Source organism: Lipotes vexillifer, unplaced genomic scaffold, assembly GCF_000442215.2.
Source record: "Lipotes vexillifer unplaced genomic scaffold, Lipotes_vexillifer_v1.1 scaffold15, whole genome shotgun sequence".
Lineage (NCBI taxonomy): Eukaryota > Metazoa > Chordata > Mammalia > Artiodactyla > Lipotidae > Lipotes > Lipotes vexillifer.
The window spans coordinates 1,889,798-1,899,412 of NW_006784589.1; the positions used below are offsets into that span (position 1 = coordinate 1,889,798).

Here is a 9,615-nt window from a genome sequence, read left to right on the forward strand (position 1 = left end):
GGGGGGGGGGGGAGAAGGGGGGAGAGGGGCCGTGCACACAGCAGGGCCCCAAAAAAAACAGAAGCCAGAAGAGGGATGGGGTCAGTGGGGGAACCCACCCTCTCAGGAGGGTCAGGCGGATCCTATGGGATGGAGTCAGTGGAAATAAGCAATGCTTCCAAAACAGCCTGGCTAACAGACCCCTGGCGATGCTTTGGCCGAACCCGCAGGACCTCCTGGTGCTTGAGCAGTAATTAGGACACCTCCACAACCCATGAATGTGTTGGCTAAAATGTGCCCTAACCAGATCTCAGGAGCAGGGCTCCACCTTGTTCCCTGTGGGGCGGGCAGGGCAGAGGTGCTCTGACTCCCTTGTGCCAGGTGAAGAAACCAAAGTGTTGGATGTTGGGTGCTGCTCTTCCACTCCAGCCTACCTCACCTTTGAGTCAGATCTCAGGGGTTGCCACTTCTGTCTGCCCGGTTCCTCCTGAGCTCACCCATGCCAGGCTCTGTGGCCGGTGCTGCAGGTACACAGGTACATAAGCACAACAGCATGCTGCGGTAGGCTAAGGCTATATAGATGCCATTGTCTTTCAGTATCTTTGACATCTTCTCTCCTAGAAGAACGTGGACTCAAAATCATATCTACCTAGGTGTTTTAGAAAATATCGCTAGATGCGCCTCCATGCTGCCTTGCACAGCACCCCATCTTAGGGAAGCTGAAGGCTCTCTTTCTAGGCCCCCAAAGTCCTTTTCTTGCCCAAACTGTGTCTAACGGGTTCAGATTCTTCTGTTTTCCCTCTTATTTTGGGCTTTCTGATTCATACTCCAAACCTTCAAGCTCACTCAAATTATTCATGTCAGACTCGTATGGGAAGGATAGATAAGGTTTTAGCTGTTTTTCCAACAGTGGTGAATCTCTACTCTGACCCCCAAACTCTCCAAACAAGGGACTGGTGAGTAGATCTGCCTTTTCTCAGGAACATAGAATAGGCATTGTTCTACGTGAGGATAATACCAACTAGTCATAGCTAGGTTACAAGGTTCTTGTGAAAGGTAAGTGAAGCAGTGTGTGTGAAAATGGCTTTGCGAAGTCTGACATATGCATGACACAAGGTCTTACAGGAGTTTGGCTCATTTATTCAAACAGTAGGCATTAGGGCCAGCTGCGGTAGAGGATGCAAAAATGGGTAACATTGTTCTTGTCCTGGAAGATTTGTCCATTCAGGAAGGGAGGTGAGGTATCCAGACAAAGACAGTACAAGGTAGAAAGCGGTAGGTGTCACAAGAGGGGTCCACTCATTAATTCATTATCCATTCATTCAAGGAACATTTGCTTCCTGTCCCACATCTTATCCCAAAGGGAATGAAAGGTGAATTAGGCAGAGCCATTGCCCCTGGGGTAGTCACATGCTGAGGCAGGAGGCAGAGTCATGAACAAGTAAAACTAATGACCTATGATAGATGCCTTAGTAGCAGGAAGTTCTAGGCAAAGTGCATGTCCAACTCTGCCTGAGAATATCTGGGCAGACTTCACAGAGGAGGTGACACTTGAAGTCGATCTTCAGGAATGGATATGAATTCACCAGGAGACTAGATGAAGAAAGTATTTGAAGCTCAGGAGCAGCTTATATAAAATCACAAATATGTGAGATGTTCTCATGCTTAGGAAACATAAGAACTTCAGTGGGGAGTGTTGGGGGGACTTGCGAGAGACCAAGCTGCAAAGGTGGGTTGGGATGAATTGTGGGGAGCCTTGTATGTCATCCCACAAAGATTTAGCTCCTTCTGAGGTCAGTGAACAGCCACTGATGATTTTTCATTCACAGAGTGGCATGTGTCAAGTGACAGGAATATGGTGATGCAAAAAGAGGGACGTGCAGAAGAGCAGGCTTGGGGGAAAGATGGGACATCTGGAGCTGGAGGTGCTGGGTGAACTCCCAGGGAGAGAAGTCTAGCAGCTGGAAGTGCAAGGAACAAGTTGGGCTGACAAATTTGTGTGACGGAGACATTTTAGTTGAAGCCACTTAAGTCCATGAAATGACCCAAACCAAGAGCAGAAAGAGAAGAGAGGATGCCTGGGACAGAACTGGACAAAGGCGTGCTTACCTCCTCCACTGGGAGGAAGATATTACAGTCATTCTTTTTTCTTTTATAATAATAATCTTTTTTAAAAACTAATTTATTTATTTATTTATTTTTGGCTGCGTTAGGTCTTCATTGCTGCGCGCAGGCTTCCCCTAGTTGCGGGGAGCTGGGGCTACTCTTCGTTGCGGTGCGCGGGCTTCTCATTGCAGTGGCTCCTCTTGTTGTGGAGCACAGGCTCTAGGCACACGGGCTTCAGTAGTCGTGGCACACAGGCTTAGTTACTCCGCAGCATGTGGGATCTCCTTGGACCAGGGATCGAACCCGTGTCCCCTGCATTGGCAGGGGGATTCTTAACCACTGAGCCACCAGGGAAGCCCTACAGTCATTCTTTATAGTTTGATGAGAGAGATAGGAAACTGAGAAACTGAAAAACACTTAGTTAACCTCAGACCTTAGCTCAGATGTCATTTACCCGGGGCAGCCTTCCCAAATCCCTCTAAATGGGATTAGATGCCTTTGTTTAATTTTCCTCTGCCATCTTGCTCTTTTCCATGAGTTTTTAATTGTTCGTATATTAATGTCATTTCTTGTTCAATATCTTTCTCCTCCACTAGGCTGTAAGCCTCTGGAGCCCGGGGAGGTGTTTCTTTTTCTCCCTGAGAACCCCTAACCCCAGCTCCAGAGCTCTGCCTGGCCCAGTTAGCACTCAAAATGTGTTGAATCAATGAACTTTAACTTTACACCAACAAAACAGCAGTTGATTGGATCTGATATTCACATCCATTCACTACCAGTCCTTTTGCATGTCCTGCCAAATCATATTGAGAATGGGAAAAGTGGTAAAATCAGAATTTGGGGATTAGTCGGTGACTGACACAGTGGTTTAAAAGAGTCTGAATTAGGGGCTTCCCTGGTGGCACAGTGGTTGAGAGTCCGCCTGCCGATGCAGGGGACGTGGGTTCGTGCCCCGGTCCGGGAAGATCCCACATGCCACGGAGCGGCTGGGCCCGTGAGCCATGGCCGCTGAGCCTGCGCGTCCAGAGCCTGTGCTCCACAACGGGAGAGGCCACGACGGTGAGAGGCCCGCGTACCGCAAAAAAATAAATAAATAAAAATTTTTAAAAATAAAAGGGTCTGAATTAGACTCTGGTTTTTTAACTTTGTTAATTATTAAACTTGGGACATTCTGTTCATTCTGGTAATTCTCTGATAGTTTGCAAAGCTGTCAGCAAATTTTAATCACTCCCTTTGGGATAAACAGGTGTACTGGGGGTACAGCTGGTTAATATATAACTTTTTTTTTTTAGTGTTTAAAAAATTCCAAGGCAACTATAGAACAGCTTTTTGTTTTTGGAAATGTGTGTGGTATATAAATGCACACCTCCTGAAATCTCTTTCGCCCGAGGAGCAGCTCATCTCTGGAGACTTGGCAGAGTAAATGGCATTTCCCGCATGGAGCTGGACAGCAGCATATGGTTTCTGTTCCGAGTCTTGGTTTTAAAGTTTGGTTTGGTAGAACCATGGAAACTATCTTTTGCAATTCTGGAATGGCTCTTGCTCAAGCCTCAAAATAAAAGCTAAAAAGGGAAACTTGAAGCAGAAAGGAGAACTCCCCCCCGCCAGGCTTGAGAGAGATCTGGTCATGGGAGGGTGACAGGCACTTGGCTAAGAGTCTGGAGGAATCAGAGCAAGCTTTCCAAGTGGTAACCAACACCTGGGAGGTGATCTGTGTGGCCAGGAGGGCCAGCTTGCTGCTGGTTGGCAGGGGTGGCCTGGGCGGGGGCGTCAGAGAGGGCCCACGAGGGATCATGAGTCGAGGGATGCAATAGGCAGACGTGGCCTGTATGTTAGTGGCAAAAGCCCCACCTCACCTTTGATGAAGAAAGATGGAGAACTTCCCTGAACTCCTATGACCCACCTGAATGTTCTAAAAAAATAGTAATCGGGTAGAAGTGCTTGGAAATTTGTATATCCTGGTCAAGGACAGGATATAGAGAAGCAGTATGGCAATGTCTAAGCAGCATATACATCAAACATCAAACAGACTTGTTATGAATCCCACTTCCTACACTTACCTATTGTGTCACCTTAAAATTTCCCTCACCTCTCTGCTCTTCAGCTGCCTTATATTTATTTTTTAAAATTTATTTTATTTATTTATTTACTTATTTATTTTGGGCTGCATTGGGTCTTTGTTGTTGTGGGCGGGCTTTCTCTAGTTGCGGCGAGCGGGGGCTACTCTTCGTTGTGGTGCGCGGGCTTCTCATCGCGGTGGCTTCTCTTGTTTCGGAGCATGGGCTCTAGGTGCACAGGCTTCAGTAGTTGTGGCACACGGGCTCAGTAGTTGTGCCTCGTGGGCTCTAGAGCACAGGCTCAGTAGTTGTGGCACACGGGCTTAGTTGCTCCACGGCATGTGGGATCTTCCCGGACCAGGGCTCGAATCTGTGTCCCCTGCATTGGCAGGCGCATTCTTAACCAGTGCGCCATATGAGGGAAGCTCCCAGCTGCCTTATCTTTAAAATGAGACTCCTAATGCCTTTATTGGCGGAGCGGTTGTTGCTAGGATTAGAAAGAATGCACATGAAGGACTGTACACAGTGGTCATTATGGTGTCAGCTTGTACCTTTTGCAAAAGACACCTTCTTTAGCTCCTAGGGTTTTTTAATTTGTGGGAGCAGAGGCAGGCACCTCTGTGTAATCACATCTCCCTCTTTACTAACCAGTCATCTTTCTTGCTGTGAGGCATTTATAAGGTGGCAACAGGGTGCAAGGCATATACGCAGGCATGGTTCCGGCCTCATCCTGCCCCACCCCCATCCCTTCATTCCCTCTGGTGCGGAGCCTGAAGAGCTCAGGCTTACCTTGGGCTTCAGAGCCACTAAACCCACTGTGTTCCTCTTCAGAAGACATTTTAAAAGCACTAGATCTGTATCTCATCACTACCCCAGCCTGGCTGTTATTCCGATTCCGACCTGGTCCTCATTTTCAGCCACCTGACTCCTGTCTTAATTATAAGAAATAATAAATGGGACTATTATTTATGTCTTTAATAATATTAATTATTTAATAATAATAAAAGAGCCAGCATTTTGAGTGTTGTCTATATGCTAAATTGAGTAACAGTGGGGTGATCCTAGTATTAACATCTGCCGAGCAACAAATGAATTAGAAATCTTCGTGTAGAAATCTGTTCTGTGTTTAGAATTTCTGACATGTTTATCTCTTAAATATATATTAAAAATAATTGGAGTTTAAGATTTTTCTTTCAGTTTAGCTGCTGACTTTCGTATATCATCTGAGTTAGTAAATCACATACAAGCCAAGAAAGTAGGGCTGCGAAGCAGCATCCCTGTTACAAGATAATATTCCATGAGTGTCTTTGTGTGTGTGTGTGTGTGTGTGTGTGTGTGTGTTAGGGTGTGTACATGCACAGCCACTAGCCACCCCCTCAACCCAAGGTTTGACAGTGGAGTTGACTGGCACACTGCCATTTCAGATCCATTAGTGGTTAGTGGCCATTTTGTCAGCCTGATTAACAATAATAGCCAAGGTCTACTGTGTGCTTGCCAGATGCCAAGCCCCATTCCAAGCACTTAACATGCATTTTCTCTTTTAACCCTTTAAACTGCTTTTTGAAGCATTATCCCTACTTTCTAGATGAGAAAACTAAGCCATAGAAAGGTTACCAACTTTGCTTAAGGTGGCACAGCTAGTTAGTGGTGAAATCACAATTAACGCCGTGCTCAATGCTCTACCACTGCTGATTTCTTCTGCTCCCAGAGAAAATGTCACTGCAGGAGCAGTTAGTTCCAGCCTCTTAACCTTTGCCCATCATCAGAGCAGCCATTTCCTCTGTAACAATAACTTAGAATTTGTTTTGATACAATTTGTTCACGCTAGAACAATGGAAAAGACATACACACTGAGTAATACAACTGATATGTATGTCATCAAAGTTTGAAAATCAGCTGGTTTACAGCTCACACAGCTTAATATTAAAAAAACAAACAACCCAATCCAAAAATGGGCAGAAGACCTAAATAGACATTTCTCCAGAGAAGACATACAGATTGCCAACAGACACATGAAAAGATGCTCAATACCACTGATTATTAGAGAAATGCAAATCAAAACTACAATGAGTAGTTGACCTCACACCAGTTAGAATGTCCATCATTAAAAAGTCTACAGACAATTAATGCTGGAGAGGGTATGGAGAAAAGGGGACCCTCTTACACTGTTGATAGGAATGTAAATTGGTACAGCCACTATGGAGAACAGTATGGAGGTTCCTTAAAAAACTAAAAATAGAATTACCATATGACCCAGCAATCCCACTACTGGGCATATACCCAAAGAAAACCATAATTCAAATAGACACATGCACTCTAGTGTTCACTGCAGCACTATTTACAATAGCCAGGATATGGAAGCAACCTAAATGTCCATCAACAGATGAATGGATAAAAGTGTGATATATATATATATGCCATTTGCAGCAACATGGATGGACCTAGAGATTATCATACTAAGTGAAGTCAGACAAAGTCAAATATCGTATGATATCGCTTATATGTGGAATCTAAAAAATGATACAAATGAACTTATTTACAAAACAGAAATAGACTCACAGACATAGAAAACAAACTTATGGTTACCAAAGGGGTTAGCGGTGGGGAAGAGATAAATTAGTAGTTTGGGATTAACATATGCACACTACTATATATAAAATAGATAACCAACAAAGACCTGCTGTATAGCACAGGGAACTATATTCAATATCTTATAATAACCTATAATGGAAAAGAATCTGAAAAAGAATATATATATATATATATCTGAATCACTTTGCTGTACACCTGAAACTAACACAACATTGTATATTAACTAGACTTCAATTTAAAAATGGTTGGGCTTCCCTGGTGGCGCAGTGCTTGAGAAGTCCGCCTGCCGATGCGGGAGGCGCGGGTTCGTGCCCCGTTTCGGGAAGATCCCACGTGCCGCGGAGCGGCTGGGCCCGTGAGCCGTGGCCGCTGGGCCTGCGCGTCCGGAGCCTGTGCTCCGCAAATGGGAGAGGCCACAGCAGTGAGAGGCCCGCATAACGCAAGAAAAAAAAAAAAAATGGTTAAGAGAGGACTTCCCTGGTGGCACAGTGGTTAAGAATTCGCCTGCCAGTGCAGGGGACATAGGTTTGATCCTTGGCCCAGGAATATCCCACATGCCGCGGCGCAACTAAGCCCGTGTGCCACAACTACTTAGCCTGCGCTCTGGAGCCTGTGAGCCACAACTACTGAGCCCAGGCACCTAGAGCCCGTGCTCCTCAACAAGAGAAGCCACCACAGTAAGAAGCCCGTGTACCGCAGCGAAGAGTAGCCGCCACTCACCACAGCTAGAGAAAGCCCGTGTGCAGCAAAGAAGACCCAATGCAGATGAAAATAAATAAACAACAAATAAAAAATTTAAAAAATGGTTACGAGAAGAAAGAAAGAATATACACAGATATATGGATTATCACTGAAAAAGAAATCTGCTTTTTTTTAAAACATCTTTATTGGAGTATAATCGCTTTACAGAGGTGTGTTAGTTTCTGCTGTATAACAAAGTGAATCAGCTATACATGTACATATATCCCCATATCTCCTCCCTCTTGCGTCTCCCTCCCACCCTCCCTATCCCACCCCTCTAGGTGGTCACAAAGCAGCGAGCTGATCTCCCTGTGCTATGTGGCTGCTTCCCACTAGCTAGCTATTTTACGTTTGGTAGTATATATATGTCCATGCCTCTCTCTCACTTTGTCCCAACTTACCCTTCCCCCTCCCCATGTCCTCAAGTCCATTTTCTACATCTGCATCATTATTCCTGTCCTGCCCCTAGGTTCTTCAGAGCCATTTAAAAATCTGCTCTTAAATGCAACTGATAGGGCAAAAGAAAGAGAAAGAAAATCAGCCGTTTTGATGATTTCTGCATTTTTGACAGTAAATACGCAGGCGGCCTTTGACTCAAATTTATCCTATGTACTTGAAGAGATAATTTAGCTTCTAACTTATTTCTCTAATATTTTGGGCCTCAGTAGCATTTTCATGTTCTATTGACATGGTAAAGTCAGTATAGTGTTCCGGTGTCAAGTATTTCTCCAGATATCAGTAATGACAACAAATGTTGCTATCACCAAATTCTAATGTTCGTACATTTCTTTATTCCTGTCAAGATTCAAACTATAAATGCATATGCACTTGACTGATGGACACTGAAGTAGAACTTCTGCAGTTTAATAATATTTAAAATTAGTGAGTATTGAATTATTACAGGTGACGAGGTCACAGTATAATGGCAGATGTCAAGTCAGCACCTGGGACAAATTAAATGTGTACAATAGCATGTGACTCTGTATCAGAGCTCCCACTAACTTTTGTTTCATCTTTGGATTTGATGGCCATTATACTTATAGTCTTAGCAGTGTTCCATGTGTATGTCTATTACTGGATATCACTTACCATGTTTAATGTAAATTACCTGTTTAAGCATCTGTGAACCCTCACTTGATCATAGGCTGCTCAAAATCAGGGACTTTGTACAATGTATCTCCCTATCTCTGGTGTTTAGCAAAGAACCCAGCTCACCCTAGCCCCCAGAAATTGATAGAATCCCTTGATCAGGATCGTGGGTCTTCTCAGGCTTTGGACCCAGAGAAGGTAAGCCTTACAACAAGAAATCTGTTGAAAGAATGGACCTAACCTTTCATTTCCTGGAGGAAGCAGGATAACACAGAAGTTAAATGCAAGGACTCTGGGAGCCTAAGACTTGGGTTCAAATCCTACCTGTGTCCCTAACTATATAGCTTGGGTTAGTAACCTACTTCCTCAGCCTCCAGATTTTCACTCATTAAGTGGAGTGATGGTCCTGGGGCTAACTTCTGGAATGCTCAATCAATATTAACTCTGCTGCTTTTACAAAAGTCAGCAGGCAGTACTTAACTGAGGGGATCCTGGAAACGTACAAGATCAAATGCACTTGTAAGTCCAAAAAGTGAGCCAAATTGAGAGGCCCTGTTCAAAATGAGTGTTTTTGTCGCCATAACAGAATACTTTGGAAGTTTGCTGAGGTGAAAAATGCAGCATTACCATTTGGCAAAGGCCCCAGATTTGTTGGGCTTAGCGTTTTAGGACTGTCTCTGAATAAAAGTCATTATTTCCCTTGAGAATGGTATAAAATTCTTTCCTGACTTTGACCATCCAAATCCCATAAATTCCTCCTGAGCTAAAAAAATGTTTGCTCTAGGGAATTCCCTGGTGGTCCAGTGGTTAGGACTCCGTGCTTCCACTTCAGGGGGCACAGGTTCGATCCCTGGTCTGGGATTTCAAGTTCACAAAATGGGTCCATCTTCAGTCTCCTCGGTTAACTCAGTAAACAAAGGCACTACAGAAAACCAAGTTCCTACCCTCAGAAAACTTAAAATGCAATTGGAGACACAAGAGCAGCACATATAGGCAATAAGAAAAGACTAGAAATAATAAATAATTGAGTTCTGGGGACTTCCCCAGCGGTTCA

General features: G+C 44.3%; 1 protein-coding gene across 1 annotated transcript in view; it reads left to right on the forward strand.

Annotated features, from left to right (window-relative positions):
* MAOB (monoamine oxidase B) overlaps positions 1–9,615 on the forward strand; it is a 113,187-nt gene that overhangs the window by 884 nt on the left and 102,688 nt on the right. The gene's annotated exons all lie outside the window — the stretch shown is intronic.